General features: G+C 41.3%; 17 non-coding genes across 17 annotated transcripts; all 17 read right to left on the reverse strand.

The window, feature by feature from the left end:
- Positions 1–238: 238 nt before the first annotated feature.
- On the reverse strand, positions 239–311 carry TRNAR-CCU (transfer RNA arginine (anticodon CCU)). The gene has a single exon. It is a non-coding gene; the product is annotated as a tRNA-Arg (tRNA).
- A 417-nt stretch (positions 312–728) lies between these two features.
- On the reverse strand, positions 729–821 carry TRNAI-UAU (transfer RNA isoleucine (anticodon UAU)). The gene is given in 2 exon segments: positions 729–764; positions 784–821. It is a non-coding gene; the product is annotated as a tRNA-Ile (tRNA).
- Positions 822–1903: 1082 nt separating this feature from the next.
- Positions 1904–1976, reverse strand: TRNAR-CCU (transfer RNA arginine (anticodon CCU)). The gene has a single exon. It is a non-coding gene; the product is annotated as a tRNA-Arg (tRNA).
- Positions 1977–2393: 417 nt separating this feature from the next.
- Positions 2394–2486, reverse strand: TRNAI-UAU (transfer RNA isoleucine (anticodon UAU)). Its single transcript is given in 2 exon segments — positions 2394–2429; positions 2449–2486. It is a non-coding gene; the product is annotated as a tRNA-Ile (tRNA).
- A 1082-nt stretch (positions 2487–3568) lies between these two features.
- TRNAR-CCU (transfer RNA arginine (anticodon CCU)) lies at positions 3569–3641 on the reverse strand. Its single transcript has one exon. It is a non-coding gene; the product is annotated as a tRNA-Arg (tRNA).
- A 417-nt stretch (positions 3642–4058) lies between these two features.
- TRNAI-UAU (transfer RNA isoleucine (anticodon UAU)) lies at positions 4059–4151 on the reverse strand. Its single transcript is given in 2 exon segments — positions 4059–4094; positions 4114–4151. It is a non-coding gene; the product is annotated as a tRNA-Ile (tRNA).
- A 1082-nt stretch (positions 4152–5233) lies between these two features.
- TRNAR-CCU (transfer RNA arginine (anticodon CCU)) lies at positions 5234–5306 on the reverse strand. The gene has a single exon. It is a non-coding gene; the product is annotated as a tRNA-Arg (tRNA).
- A 417-nt stretch (positions 5307–5723) lies between these two features.
- On the reverse strand, positions 5724–5816 carry TRNAI-UAU (transfer RNA isoleucine (anticodon UAU)). Its single transcript is given in 2 exon segments — positions 5724–5759; positions 5779–5816. It is a non-coding gene; the product is annotated as a tRNA-Ile (tRNA).
- Positions 5817–6898: 1082 nt separating this feature from the next.
- TRNAR-CCU (transfer RNA arginine (anticodon CCU)) lies at positions 6899–6971 on the reverse strand. Its single transcript has one exon. It is a non-coding gene; the product is annotated as a tRNA-Arg (tRNA).
- Positions 6972–7388: 417 nt separating this feature from the next.
- On the reverse strand, positions 7389–7481 carry TRNAI-UAU (transfer RNA isoleucine (anticodon UAU)). Its single transcript is given in 2 exon segments — positions 7389–7424; positions 7444–7481. It is a non-coding gene; the product is annotated as a tRNA-Ile (tRNA).
- Positions 7482–8563: 1082 nt separating this feature from the next.
- Positions 8564–8636, reverse strand: TRNAR-CCU (transfer RNA arginine (anticodon CCU)). The gene has a single exon. It is a non-coding gene; the product is annotated as a tRNA-Arg (tRNA).
- A 417-nt stretch (positions 8637–9053) lies between these two features.
- On the reverse strand, positions 9054–9146 carry TRNAI-UAU (transfer RNA isoleucine (anticodon UAU)). Its single transcript is given in 2 exon segments — positions 9054–9089; positions 9109–9146. It is a non-coding gene; the product is annotated as a tRNA-Ile (tRNA).
- Positions 9147–10709: 1563 nt separating this feature from the next.
- Positions 10710–10802, reverse strand: TRNAI-UAU (transfer RNA isoleucine (anticodon UAU)). Its single transcript is given in 2 exon segments — positions 10710–10745; positions 10765–10802. It is a non-coding gene; the product is annotated as a tRNA-Ile (tRNA).
- A 1082-nt stretch (positions 10803–11884) lies between these two features.
- On the reverse strand, positions 11885–11957 carry TRNAR-CCU (transfer RNA arginine (anticodon CCU)). The gene has a single exon. It is a non-coding gene; the product is annotated as a tRNA-Arg (tRNA).
- A 417-nt stretch (positions 11958–12374) lies between these two features.
- Positions 12375–12467, reverse strand: TRNAI-UAU (transfer RNA isoleucine (anticodon UAU)). The gene is given in 2 exon segments: positions 12375–12410; positions 12430–12467. It is a non-coding gene; the product is annotated as a tRNA-Ile (tRNA).
- A 1082-nt stretch (positions 12468–13549) lies between these two features.
- On the reverse strand, positions 13550–13622 carry TRNAR-CCU (transfer RNA arginine (anticodon CCU)). Its single transcript has one exon. It is a non-coding gene; the product is annotated as a tRNA-Arg (tRNA).
- Positions 13623–14039: 417 nt separating this feature from the next.
- On the reverse strand, positions 14040–14132 carry TRNAI-UAU (transfer RNA isoleucine (anticodon UAU)). Its single transcript is given in 2 exon segments — positions 14040–14075; positions 14095–14132. It is a non-coding gene; the product is annotated as a tRNA-Ile (tRNA).
- Between the last annotated feature and the right edge of the window lie 1068 nt (positions 14133–15200).

Raw genomic sequence — 15200 nt, forward strand, 5'->3', positions numbered from 1 at the left:
GGGGAGTTGAACATATTGTTTGGCAGAAACATTGCAGGAGATTTGGTTTTGGACAAGAGGACTTGTAGCCATCTTGCAGAAGTTTCCATTCAGTTGATAGCATGCTGCTGAACTAATCTGAGTTCTACTAGGAGAAGGCACGCATATTAATTAAGGCAACAGGAAAGGGAACTCCTAAAGGTTTTATTCTAAAGCCTTGCTTTAGATGTGACGTGAAAGAGTCAAGCAAGATCTCAAACACCCCAGAGGGGACTCGAACCCACAATCCCTGGCTTAGGAGGCCAGTGCCTTATCCATTAGGCCACTGGGGCTTTCGCTAGATGACAGCAAAGACTTTTTTTTTCTTTCAGAAGGCATCTGTTCTCTTACTTTACAAGGTAAGTGTGGCAAAATCTTTGTTTTTATTTTCCCTTGTAAACTTGCTACAGAATTGCAAGCGGTTTGAGCTACAAAGTCAGAAGAATGAGTTTTCTGAAAGAGAAAAGCCATGTCGCAGCTCTCCACACCTCTTTTCATCAAGTAGAAGGCGCACATTTTCTTTATCTGTTCTGGTCCACAATTTAAAGAATGTGGTCAGTGTAACAGAAAGACAGCTCATTCAAGCACCCTTGAGGAAAGAACCTTGAGTTTCTTTGGGCGCTTATTGCCCTGTTGTAAAGTTGTCAGGCCATAGGGTGCAAGTGCAGATTACATTTTCCATGAATAAAGGCAAAAAGCAAGAAACTGCATGCTCCAGGTGAGGCTCGAACTCACAACCTCGGCATTGCTCAACAGATACTGCCATATAAGTACCGCGCGCTGACCGATTGCGCCACTGGAGCACAGAAGCCATCACGGAAATCCATCACCCATGTCTCCTTGGTTTCAAATAGGCCTTCAAGTGATCCGAAACCTAAAATCGTGCTTATCCCAGACAAAAGAGAATATTTTTTCTCTCATAGCAAGAAATGGTAGCATATAAGTACTCCTAGAAAAAAAAAAACACCGCCAAATCCACTTGACTGGAGCTCAAGGACAGTATTTTAAAAATAAAAGTAGAACTTTTTTGAAAGAAAAAATGATATTGCAACTGCTATCGTGACGTGTTAGGGATATATTCATGCATGTTTGAAAAGTTACTAAATATCCACTGTAAAGCAAGAAGTGGCAGGTAATACCAAGTACCTTTGGATCAAGGTCCGTTTGTGGGTAAACCCAGATAAAACACAAGAGTTGTTAATACATTTGAAATGCCACTATCCAGCAACTGTGTTGAGCATTTTGATGCTCTATTTTTCAGAAAATCTGCCGATCCACGTCAGATTCTATTTCTGACTGCTTGCGGCAAGAAGACTTCTGAATGTGTCCCAAAGCAGTGGCTATCAGTGTGAATCTCAACAAATGCAACAACACCATGTCATATGAAGCAAAGGAAGCACACCTCTAAGGAGCGATTCTGATTGCTATTCGTATACATGTTGATACATCAGGAAAAACATTTCTGAAACTGGCACAAAAAGGACATAAAATGCCTTCCTGCAAATTAAGCTTACCAACGATACTTGTCAGGGTGGCTTTTTTGCTTGAAGATTTTAGGCCACCGGATTTGCATGCCACAATGGGATGTCTGGAGAATGTCGGAGAAAATGCAAAGCTCTTTCCTAATAAAAGCAGCGTTTCCTTTGTGGGGAGTTGAACATATTGTTTGGCAGAAACATTGCAGGAGATTTGGTTTTGGACAAGAGGACTTGTAGCCATCTTGCAGAAGTTTCCATTCAGTTGATAGCATGCTGCTGAACTAATCTGAGTTCTACTAGGAGAAGGCACGCATATTAATTAAGGCAACAGGAAAGGGAAGTCCTAAAGGTTTTATTCTAAAGCCTTGCTTTAGATGTGACTTGAAAGAGTCAAGCAAGATCTCAAACACCCCAGATGGGACTCGAACCCACAATCCCTGGCTTAGGAGGCCAGTGCCTTATCCATTAGGCCACTGGGGCTTTCGCTAGATGACAGCAAAGACTTTTTTTTTCTTTTAGAAGGCATCCGTTCTCTTACTTTACAAGGTAAGGGTGGCAAAATCTTTGTTTTTATTTTCCCTTGTAAACTTGCTACAGAATTGCAAGCGGTTTGAGCTACAAAGTCAGAAGAATGAGTTTTCTGAAAGAGAAAAGCCATGTCGCAGCTCTCCACACCTCTTTTCATCAAGTAGAAGGCGCACATTTTCTTTATCTGTTCTGGTCCACAATTTAAAGAATGTGGTCAGTGTAACAGAAAGACAGCTCATTCAAGCACCCTTGAGGAAAGAACCTTGAGTTTCTTTGGGCGCTTATTGCCCTGTTGTAAAGTTGTCAGGCCATAGGGTGCAAGTGCAGATTACATTTTCCATGAATAAAGGCAAAAAGCAAGAAACTGCATGCTCCAGGTGAGGCTCGAACTCACAACCTCGGCATTGCTCAACAGATACTGCCATATAAGTACCGCGCGCTGACCGATTGCGCCACTGGAGCACAGAAGCCATCACGGAAATCCATCACCCATGTCTCCTTGGTTTCAAATAGGCCTTCAAGTGATCCGAAACCTAAAATCGTGCTTATCCCAGACAAAAGAGAATATTTTTTCTCTCATAGCAAGAAATGGTAGCATATAAGTACTCCTAGAAAAAAAAAAACACCGCCAAATCCACTTGACTGGAGCTCAAGGACAGTATTTTAAAAATAAAAGTAGAACTTTTTTGAAAGAAAAAATGATATTGCAACTGCTATCGTGACGTGTTAGGGATATATTCATGCATGTTTGAAAAGTTACTAAATATCCACTGTAAAGCAAGAAGTGGCAGGTAATACCAAGTACCTTTGGATCAAGGTCCGTTTGTGGGTAAACCCAGATAAAACACAAGAGTTGTTAATACATTTGAAATGCCACTATCCAGCAACTGTGTTGAGCATTTTGATGCTCTATTTTTCAGAAAATCTGCCGATCCACGTCAGATTCTATTTCTGACTGCTTGCGGCAAGAAGACTTCTGAATGTGTCCCAAAGCAGTGGCTATCAGTGTGAATCTCAACAAATGCAACAACACCATGTCATATGAAGCAAAGGAAGCACACCTCTAAGGAGCGATTCTGATTGCTATTCGTATACATGTTGATACATCAGGAAAAACATTTCTGAAACTGGCACAAAAAGGACATAAAATGCCTTCCTGCAAATTAAGCTTACCAACGATACTTGTCAGGGTGGCTTTTTTGCTTGAAGATTTTAGGCCACCGGATTTGCATGCCACAATGGGATGTCTGGAGAATGTCGGAGAAAATGCAAAGCTCTTTCCTAATAAAAGCAGCGTTTCCTTTGTGGGGAGTTGAACATATTGTTTGGCAGAAACATTGCAGGAGATTTGGTTTTGGACAAGAGGACTTGTAGCCATCTTGCAGAAGTTTCCATTCAGTTGATAGCATGCTGCTGAACTAATCTGAGTTCTACTAGGAGAAGGCACACATATTAATTAAGGCAACAGGAAAGGGAAGTCCTAAAGGTTTTATTCTAAAGCCTTGCTTTAGATGTGACTTGAAAGAGTCAAGCAAGATCTCAAACACCCCAGATGGGACTCGAACCCACAATCCCTGGCTTAGGAGGCCAGTGCCTTATCCATTAGGCCACTGGGGCTTTCGCTAGATGACAGCAAAGACTTTTTTTTTCTTTTAGAAGGCATCCGTTCTCTTACTTTACAAGGTAAGGGTGGCAAAATCTTTGTTTTTATTTTCCCTTGTAAACTTGCTACAGAATTGCAAGCGGTTTGAGCTACAAAGTCAGAAGAATGAGTTTTCTGAAAGAGAAAAGCCATGTCGCAGCTCTCCACACCTCTTTTCATCAAGTAGAAGGCGCACATTTTCTTTATCTGTTCTGGTCCACAATTTAAAGAATGTGGTCAGTGTAACAGAAAGACAGCTCATTCAAGCACCCTTGAGGAAAGAACCTTGAGTTTCTTTGGGCGCTTATTGCCCTGTTGTAAAGTTGTCAGGCCATAGGGTGCAAGTGCAGATTACATTTTCCATGAATAAAGGCAAAAAGCAAGAAACTGCATGCTCCAGGTGAGGCTCGAACTCACAACCTCGGCATTGCTCAACAGATACTGCCATATAAGTACCGCGCGCTGACCGATTGCGCCACTGGAGCACAGAAGCCATCACGGAAATCCATCACCCATGTCTCCTTGGTTTCAAATAGGCCTTCAAGTGATCCGAAACCTAAAATCGTGCTTATCCCAGACAAAAGAGAATATTTTTTCTCTCATAGCAAGAAATGGTAGCATATAAGTACTCCTAGAAAAAAAAAAACACCGCCAAATCCACTTGACTGGAGCTCAAGGACAGTATTTTAAAAATAAAAGTAGAACTTTTTTGAAAGAAAAAATGATATTGCAACTGCTATCGTGACGTGTTAGGGATATATTCATGCATGTTTGAAAAGTTACTAAATATCCACTGTAAAGCAAGAAGTGGCAGGTAATACCAAGTACCTTTGGATCAAGGTCTGTTTGTGGGTAAACCCAGATAAAACACAAGAGTTGTTAATACATTTGAAATGCCACTATCCAGCAACTGTGTTGAGCATTTTGATGCTCTATTTTTCAGAAAATCTGCCGATCCACGTCAGATTCTATTTCTGACTGCTTGCGGCAAGAAGACTTCTGAATGTGTCCCAAAGCAGTGGCTATCAGTGTGAATCTCAACAAATGCAACAACACCATGTCATATGAAGCAAAGGAAGCACACCTCTAAGGAGCGATTCTGATTGCTATTCGTATACATGTTGATACATCAGGAAAAACATTTCTGAAACTGGCACAAAAAGGACATAAAATGCCTTCCTGCAAATTAAGCTTACCAACGATACTTGTCAGGGTGGCTTTTTTGCTTGAAGATTTTAGGCCACCGGATTTGCATGCCACAATGGGATGTCTGGAGAATGTCGGAGAAAATGCAAAGCTCTTTCCTAATAAAAGCAGCGTTTCCTTTGTGGGGAGTTGAACATATTGTTTGGCAGAAACATTGCAGGAGATTTGGTTTTGGACAAGAGGACTTGTAGCCATCTTGCAGAAGTTTCCATTCAGTTGATAGCATGCTGCTGAACTAATCTGAGTTCTACTAGGAGAAGGCACGCATATTAATTAAGGCAACAGGAAAGGGAAGTCCTAAAGGTTTTATTCTAAAGCCTTGCTTTAGATGTGACTTGAAAGAGTCAAGCAAGATCTCAAACACCCCAGATGGGACTCGAACCCACAATCCCTGGCTTAGGAGGCCAGTGCCTTATCCATTAGGCCACTGGGGCTTTCGCTAGATGACAGCAAAGACTTTTTTTTTCTTTCAGAAGGCATCCGTTCTCTTACTTTACAAGGTAAGGGTGGCAAAATCTTTGTTTTTATTTTCCCTTGTAAACTTGCTACAGAATTGCAAGCGGTTTGAGCTACAAAGTCAGAAGAATGAGTTTTCTGAAAGAGAAAAGCCATGTCGCAGCTCTCCACACCTCTTTTCATCAAGTAGAAGGCGCACATTTTCTTTATCTGTTCTGGTCCACAATTTAAAGAATGTGGTCAGTGTAACAGAAAGACAGCTCATTCAAGCACCCTTGAGGAAAGAACCTTGAGTTTCTTTGGGCGCTTATTGCCCTGTTGTAAAGTTGTCAGGCCATAGGGTGCAAGTGCAGATTACATTTTCCATGAATAAAGGCAAAAAGCAAGAAACTGCATGCTCCAGGTGAGGCTCGAACTCACAACCTCGGCATTGCTCAACAGATACTGCCATATAAGTACCGCGCGCTGACCGATTGCGCCACTGGAGCACAGAAGCCATCACGGAAATCCATCACCCATGTCTCCTTGGTTTCAAATAGGCCTTCAAGTGATCCGAAACCTAAAATCGTGCTTATCCCAGACAAAAGAGAATATTTTTTCTCTCATAGCAAGAAATGGTAGCATATAAGTACTCCTAGAAAAAAAAAAACACCGCCAAATCCACTTGACTGGAGCTCAAGGACAGTATTTTAAAAATAAAAGTAGAACTTTTTTGAAAGAAAAAATGATATTGCAACTGCTATCGTGACGTGTTAGGGATATATTCATGCATGTTTGAAAAGTTACTAAATATCCACTGTAAAGCAAGAAGTGGCAGGTAATACCAAGTACCTTTGGATCAAGGTCCGTTTGTGGGTAAACCCAGATAAAACACAAGAGTTGTTAATACATTTGAAATGCCACTATCCAGCAACTGTGTTGAGCATTTTGATGCTCTATTTTTCAGAAAATCTGCCGATCCACGTCAGATTCTATTTCTGACTGCTTGCGGCAAGAAGACTTCTGAATGTGTCCCAAAGCAGTGGCTATCAGTGTGAATCTCAACAAATGCAACAACACCATGTCATATGAAGCAAAGGAAGCACACCTCTAAGGAGCGATTCTGATTGCTATTCGTATACATGTTGATACATCAGGAAAAACATTTCTGAAACTGGCACAAAAAGGACATAAAATGCCTTCCTGCAAATTAAGCTTACCAACGATACTTGTCAGGGTGGCTTTTTTGCTTGAAGATTTTAGGCCACCGGATTTGCATGCCACAATGGGATGTCTGGAGAATGTCGGAGAAAATGCAAAGCTCTTTCCTAATAAAAGCAGCGTTTCCTTTGTGGGGAGTTGAACATATTGTTTGGCAGAAACATTGCAGGAGATTTGGTTTTGGACAAGAGGACTTGTAGCCATCTTGCAGAAGTTTCCATTCAGTTGATAGCATGCTGCTGAACTAATCTGAGTTCTACTAGGAGAAGGCACGCATATTAATTAAGGCAACAGGAAAGGGAAGTCCTAAAGGTTTTATTCTAAAGCCTTGCTTTAGATGTGACTTGAAAGAGTCAAGCAAGATCTCAAACACCCCAGATGGGACTCGAACCCACAATCCCTGGCTTAGGAGGCCAGTGCCTTATCCATTAGGCCACTGGGGCTTTCGCTAGATGACAGCAAAGACTTTTTTTTTCTTTTAGAAGGCATCCGTTCTCTTACTTTACAAGGTAAGGGTGGCAAAATCTTTGTTTTTATTTTCCCTTGTAAACTTGCTACAGAATTGCAAGCGGTTTGAGCTACAAAGTCAGAAGAATGAGTTTTCTGAAAGAGAAAAGCCATGTCGCAGCTCTCCACACCTCTTTTCATCAAGTAGAAGGCGCACATTTTCTTTATCTGTTCTGGTCCACAATTTAAAGAATGTGGTCAGTGTAACAGAAAGACAGCTCATTCAAGCACCCTTGAGGAAAGAACCTTGAGTTTCTTTGGGCGCTTATTGCCCTGTTGTAAAGTTGTCAGGCCATAGGGTGCAAGTGCAGATTACATTTTCCATGAATAAAGGCAAAAAGCAAGAAACTGCATGCTCCAGGTGAGGCTCGAACTCACAACCTCGGCATTGCTCAACAGATACTGCCATATAAGTACCGCGCGCTGACCGATTGCGCCACTGGAGCACAGAAGCCATCACGGAAATCCATCACCCATGTCTCCTTGGTTTCAAATAGGCCTTCAAGTGATCCGAAACCTAAAATCGTGCTTATCCCAGACAAAAGAGAATATTTTTTCTCTCATAGCAAGAAATGGTAGCATATAAGTACTCCTAGAAAAAAAAAAACACCGCCAAATCCACTTGACTGGAGCTCAAGGACAGTATTTTAAAAATAAAAGTAGAACTTTTTTGAAAGAAAAAATGATATTGCAACTGCTATCGTGACGTGTTAGGGATATATTCATGCATGTTTGAAAAGTTACTAAATATCCACTGTAAAGCAAGAAGTGGCAGGTAATACCAAGTACCTTTGGATCAAGGTCCGTTTGTGGGTAAACCCAGATAAAACACAAGAGTTGTTAATACATTTGAAATGCCACTATCCAGCAACTGTGTTGAGCATTTTGATGCTCTATTTTTCAGAAAATCTGCCGATCCACGTCAGATTCTATTTCTGACTGCTTGCGGCAAGAAGACTTCTGAATGTGTCCCAAAGCAGTGGCTATCAGTGTGAATCTCAACAAATGCAACAACACCATGTCATATGAAGCAAAGGAAGCACACCTCTAAGGAGCGATTCTGATTGCTATTCGTATACATGTTGATACATCAGGAAAAACATTTCTGAAACTGGCACAAAAAGGACATAAAATGCCTTCCTGCAAATTAAGCTTACCAACGATACTTGTCAGGGTGGCTTTTTTGCTTGAAGATTTTAGGCCACCGGATTTGCATGCCACAATGGGATGTCTGGAGAATGTCGGAGAAAATGCAAAGCTCTTTCCTAATAAAAGCAGCGTTTCCTTTGTGGGGAGTTGAACATATTGTTTGGCAGAAACATTGCAGGAGATTTGGTTTTGGACAAGAGGACTTGTAGCCATCTTGCAGAAGTTTCCATTCAGTTGATAGCATGCTGCTGAACTAATCTGAGTTCTACTAGGAGAAGGCACGCATATTAATTAAGGCAACAGGAAAGGGAAGTCCTAAAGGTTTTATTCTAAAGCCTTGCTTTAGATGTGACTTGAAAGAGTCAAGCAAGATCTCAAACACCCCAGATGGGACTCGAACCCACAATCCCTGGCTTAGGAGGCCAGTGCCTTATCCATTAGGCCACTGGGGCTTTCGCTAGATGACAGCAAAGACTTTTTTTTTCTTTTAGAAGGCATCCGTTCTCTTACTTTACAAGGTAAGGGTGGCAAAATCTTTGTTTTTATTTTCCCTTGTAAACTTGCTACAGAATTGCAAGCGGTTTGAGCTACAAAGTCAGAAGAATGAGTTTTCTGAAAGAGAAAAGCCATGTCGCAGCTCTCCACACCTCTTTTCATCAAGTAGAAGGCGCACATTTTCTTTATCTGTTCTGGTCCACAATTTAAAGAATGTGGTCAGTGTAACAGAAAGACAGCTCATTCAAGCACCCTTGAGGAAAGAACCTTGAGTTTCTTTGGGCGCTTATTGCCCTGTTGTAAAGTTGTCAGGCCATAGGGTGCAAGTGCAGATTACATTTTCCATGAATAAAGGCAAAAAGCAAGAAACTGCATGCTCCAGGTGAGGCTCGAACTCACAACCTCGGCATTGCTCAACAGATACTGCCATATAAGTACCGCGCGCTGACCGATTGCGCCACTGGAGCACAGAAGCCATCACGGAAATCCATCACCCATGTCTCCTTGGTTTCAAATAGGCCTTCAAGTGATCCGAAACCTAAAATCGTGCTTATCCCAGACAAAAGAGAATATTTTTTCTCTCATAGCAAGAAATGGTAGCATATAAGTACTCCTAGAAAAAAAAAAACACCGCCAAATCCACTTGACTGGAGCTCAAGGACAGTATTTTAAAAATAAAAGTAGAACTTTTTTGAAAGAAAAAATGATATTGCAACTGCTATCGTGACGTGTTAGGGATATATTCATGCATGTTTGAAAAGTTACTAAATATCCACTGTAAAGCAAGAAGTGGCAGGTAATACCAAGTACCTTTGGATCAAGGTCCGTTTGTGGGTAAACCCAGATAAAACACAAGAGTTGTTAATACATTTGAAATGCCACTATCCAGCAACTGTGTTGAGCATTTTGATGCTCTATTTTTCAGAAAATCTGCCGATCCACGTCAGATTCTATTTCTGACTGCTTGCGGCAAGAAGACTTCTGAATGTGTCCCAAAGCAGTGGCTATCAGTGTGAATCTCAACAAATGCAACAACACCATGTCATATGAAGCAAAGGAAGCACACCTCTAAGGAGCGATTCTGATTGCTATTCGTATACATGTTGATACATCAGGAAAAACATTTCTGAAACTGGCACAAAAAGGACATAAAATGCCTTCCTGCAAATTAAGCTTACCAACGATACTTGTCAGGGTGGCTTTTTTGCTTGAAGATTTTAGGCCACCGGATTTGCATGCCACAATGGGATGTGTGGAGAATGTCGGAGAAAATGCAAAGCTCTTTCCTAATAAAAGCAGCGTTTCCTTTGTGGGGAGTTGAACATATTGTTTGGCAGAAACATTGCAGGAGATTTGGTTTTGGACAAGAGGACTTGTAGCCATCTTGCAGAAGTTTCCATTCAGTTGATAGCATGCTGCTGAACTAATCTGAGTTCTACTAGGAGAAGGCACACATATTAATTAAGGCAACAGGAAAGGGAAGTCCTAAAGGTTTTATTCTAAAGCCTTGCTTTAGATGTGACTTGAAAGAGTCAAGCAAGATCTCAAACACCCCAGATGGGACTCGAACCCACAATCCCTGGCCAGTGCCTTATCCATTAGGCCACTGGGGCTTTCGCTAGATGACAGCAAAGACTTTTTTTTTCTTTCAGAAGGCATCCGTTCTCTTACTTTACAAGGTAAGGGTGGCAAAATCTTTGTTTTTATTTTCCCTTGTAAACTTGCTACAGAATTGCAAGCGGTTTGAGCTACAAAGTCAGAAGAATGAGTTTTCTGAAAGAGAAAAGCCATGTCGCAGCTCTCCACACCTCTTTTCATCAAGTAGAAGGCGCACATTTTCTTTATCTGTTCTGGTCCACAATTTAAAGAATGTGGTCAGTGTAACAGAAAGACAGCTCATTCAAGCACCCTTGAGGAAAGAACCTTGAGTTTCTTTGGGCGCTTATTGCCCTGTTGTAAAGTTGTCAGGCCATAGGGTGCAAGTGCAGATTACATTTTCCATGAATAAAGGCAAAAAGCAAGAAACTGCATGCTCCAGGTGAGGCTCGAACTCACAACCTCGGCATTGCTCAACAGATACTGCCATATAAGTACCGCGCGCTGACCGATTGCGCCACTGGAGCACAGAAGCCATCACGGAAATCCATCACCCATGTCTCCTTGGTTTCCAATAGGCCTTCAAGTGATCCGAAACCTAAAATCGTGCTTATCCCAGACAAAAGAGAATATTTTTTCTCTCATAGCAAGAAATGGTAGCATATAAGTACTCCTAGAAAAAAAAAAACACCGCCAAATCCACTTGACTGGAGCTCAAGGACAGTATTCTAAAAATAAAAGTAGAACTTTTTTGAAAGAAAAAATGATATTGCAACTGCTATCGTGACGTGTTAGGGATATATTCATGCATGTTTGAAAAGTTACTAAATATCCACTGTAAAGCAAGAAGTGGCAGGTAATACCAAGTACCTTTGGATCAAGGTCCGTTTGTGGGTAAACCCAGATAAAACACAAGAGTTGTTAATACATTTGAAATGCCACTATCCAGCAACTGTGTTGAGCATTTTGATGCTCTATTTTTCAGAAAATCTGCCGATCCACGTCAGATTCTATTTCTGACTGCTTGCGGCAAGAAGACTTCTGAATGTGTCCCAAAGCAGTGGCTATCAGTGTGAATCTCAACAAATGCAACAACACCATGTCATATGAAGCAAAGGAAGCACACCTCTAAGGAGCGATTCTGATTGCTATTCGTATACATGTTGATACATCAGGAAAAACATTTCTGAAACTGGCACAAAAAGGACATAAAATGCCTTCCTGCAAATTAAGCTTACCAACGATACTTGTCAGGGTGGCTTTTTTGCTTGAAGATTTTAGGCCACCGGATTTGCATGCCACAATGGGATGTCTGGAGAATGTCGGAGAAAATGCAAAGCTCTTTCCTAATAAAAGCAGCGTTTCCTTTGTGGGGAGTTGAACATATTGTTTGGCAGAAACATTGCAGGAGATTTGGTTTTGGACAAGAGGACTTGTAGCCATCTTGCAGAAGTTTCCATTCAGTTGATAGCATGCTGCTGAACTAATCTGAGTTCTACTAGGAGAAGGCACGCATATTAATTAAGGCAACAGGAAAGGGAAGTCCTAAAGGTTTTATTCTAAAGCCTTGCTTTAGATGTGACTTGAAAGAGTCAAGCAAGATCTCAAACACCCCAGATGGGACTCGAACCCACAATCCCTGGCTTAGGAGGCCAGTGCCTTATCCATTAGGCCACTGGGGCTTTCGCTAGATGACAGCAAAGACTTTTTTTTTCTTTTAGAAGGCATCCGTTCTCTTACTTTACAAGGTAAGGGTGGCAAAATCTTTGTTTTTATTTTCCCTTGTAAACTTGCTACAGAATTGCAAGCGGTTTGAGCTACAAAGTCAGAAGAATGAGTTTTCTGAAAGAGAAAAGCCATGTCGCAGCTCTCCACACCTCTTTTCATCAAGTAGAAGGCGCACATTTTCTTTATCTGTTCTGGTCCACAATTTAAAGAATGTGGTCAGTGTAACAGAAAGACAGCTCATTCAAGCACCCTTGAGGAAAGAACCTTGAGTTTCTTTGGGCGCTTATTGCCCTGTTGTAAAGTTGTCAGGCCATAGGGTGCAAGTGCAGATTACATTTTCCATGAATAAAGGCAAAAAGCAAGAAACTGCATGCTCCAGGTGAGGCTCGAACTCACAACCTCGGCATTGCTCAACAGATACTGCCATATAAGTACCGCGCGCTGACCGATTGCGCCACTGGAGCACAGAAGCCATCACGGAAATCCATCACCCATGTCTCCTTGGTTTCAAATAGGCCTTCAAGTGATCCGAAACCTAAAATCGTGCTTATCCCAGACAAAAGAGAATATTTTTTCTCTCATAGCAAGAAATGGTAGCATATAAGTACTCCTAGAAAAAAAAAAACACCGCCAAATCCACTTGACTGGAGCTCAAGGACAGTATTTTAAAAATAAAAGTAGAACTTTTTTGAAAGAAAAAATGATATTGCAACTGCTATCGTGACGTGTTAGGGATATATTCATGCATGTTTGAAAAGTTACTAAATATCCACTGTAAAGCAAGAAGTGGCAGGTAATACCAAGTACCTTTGGATCAAGGTCCGTTTGTGGGTAAACCCAGATAAAACACAAGAGTTGTTAATACATTTGAAATGCCACTATCCAGCAACTGTGTTGAGCATTTTGATGCTCTATTTTTCAGAAAATCTGCCGATCCACGTCAGATTCTATTTCTGACTGCTTGCGGCAAGAAGACTTCTGAATGTGTCCCAAAGCAGTGGCTATCAGTGTGAATCTCAACAAATGCAACAACACCATGTCATATGAAGCAAAGGAAGCACACCTCTAAGGAGCGATTCTGATTGCTATTCGTATACATGTTGATACATCAGGAAAAACATTTCTGAAACTGGCACAAAAAGGACATAAAATGCCTTCCTGCAAATTAAGCTTACCAACGATACTTGTCAGGGTGGCTTTTTTGCTTGAAGATTTTAGGCCACCGGATTTGCATGCCACAATGGGATGTCTGGAGAATGTCGGAGAAAATGCAAAGCTCTTTCCTAATAAAAGCAGCGTTTCCTTTGTGGGGAGTTGAACATATTGTTTGGCAGAAACATTGCAGGAGATTTGGTTTTGGACAAGAGGACTTGTAGCCATCTTGCAGAAGTTTCCATTCAGTTGATAGCATGCTGCTGAACTAATCTGAGTTCTACTAGGAGAAGGCACGCATATTAATTAAGGCAACAGGAAAGGGAAGTCCTAAAGGTTTTATTCTAAAGCCTTGCTTTAGATGTGACTTGAAAGAGTCAAGCAAGATCTCAAACACCCCAGATGGGACTCGAACCCACAATCCCTGGCTTAGGAGGCCAGTGCCTTATCCATTAGGCCACTGGGGCTTTCGCTAGATGACAGCAAAGACTTTTTTTTTCTTTTAGAAGGCATCCGTTCTCTTACTTTACAAGGTAAGGGTGGCAAAATCTTTGTTTTTATTTTCCCTTGTAAACTTGCTACAGAATTGCAAGCGGTTTGAGCTACAAAGTCAGAAGAATGAGTTTTCTGAAAGAGAAAAGCCATGTCGCAGCTCTCCACACCTCTTTTCATCAAGTAGAAGGCGCACATTTTCTTTATCTGTTCTGGTCCACAATTTAAAGAATGTGGTCAGTGTAACAGAAAGACAGCTCATTCAAGCACCCTTGAGGAAAGAACCTTGAGTTTCTTTGGGCGCTTATTGCCCTGTTGTAAAGTTGTCAGGCCATAGGGTGCAAGTGCAGATTACATTTTCCATGAATAAAGGCAAAAAGCAAGAAACTGCATGCTCCAGGTGAGGCTCGAACTCACAACCTCGGCATTGCTCAACAGATACTGCCATATAAGTACCGCGCGCTGACCGATTGCGCCACTGGAGCACAGAAGCCATCACGGAAATCCATCACCCATGTCTCCTTGGTTTCAAATAGGCCTTCAAGTGATCCGAAACCTAAAATCGTGCTTATCCCAGACAAAAGAGAATATTTTTTCTCTCATAGCAAGAAATGGTAGCATATAAGTACTCCTAGAAAAAAAAAAACACCGCCAAATCCACTTGACTGGAGCTCAAGGACAGTATTTTAAAAATAAAAGTAGAACTTTTTTGAAAGAAAAAATGATATTGCAACTGCTATCGTGACGTGTTAGGGATATATTCATGCATGTTTGAAAAGTTACTAAATATCCACTGTAAAGCAAGAAGTGGCAGGTAATACCAAGTACCTTTGGATCAAGGTCCGTTTGTGGGTAAACCCAGATAAAACACAAGAGTTGTTAATACATTTGAAATGCCACTATCCAGCAACTGTGTTGAGCATTTTGATGCTCTATTTTTCAGAAAATCTGCCGATCCACGTCAGATTCTATTTCTGACTGCTTGCGGCAAGAAGACTTCTGAATGTGTCCCAAAGCAGTGGCTATCAGTGTGAATCTCAACAAATGCAACAACACCATGTCATATGAAGCAAAGGAAGCACACCTCTAAGGAGCGATTCTGATTGCTATTCGTATACATGTTGATACATCAGGAAAAACATTTCTGAAACTGGCACAAAAAGGACATAAAATGCCTTCCTGCAAATTAAGCTTACCAACGATACTTGTCAGGGTGGCTTTTTTGCTTGAAGATTTTAGGCCACCGGATTTGCATGCCACAATGGGATGTGTGGAGAATGTCGGAGAAAATGCAAAGCTCTTTCCTAATAAAAGCAGCGTTTCCTTTGTGGGGAGTTGAACATATTGTTTGGCAGAAACATTGCAGGAGATTTGGTTTTGGACAAGAGGACTTGTAGCCATCTTGCAGAAGTTTCCATTCAGTTGATAGCATGCTGCTGAACTAATCTGAGTTCTACTAGGAGAAGGCACACATATTAATTAAGGCAACAGGAAAGGGAAGTCCTAAAGGTTTTATTCTAAAGCCTTGCTTTAGATGTGACTTGAAAGAGTCA

The sequence above is a fragment of the Lithobates pipiens genome, unplaced genomic scaffold (assembly GCF_037356315.1).
Source record: "Lithobates pipiens isolate NorthernLeopardFrog02 unplaced genomic scaffold, aLitPip1_a1.2 Scaffold_8, whole genome shotgun sequence".
Lineage (NCBI taxonomy): Eukaryota > Metazoa > Chordata > Amphibia > Anura > Ranidae > Lithobates > Lithobates pipiens.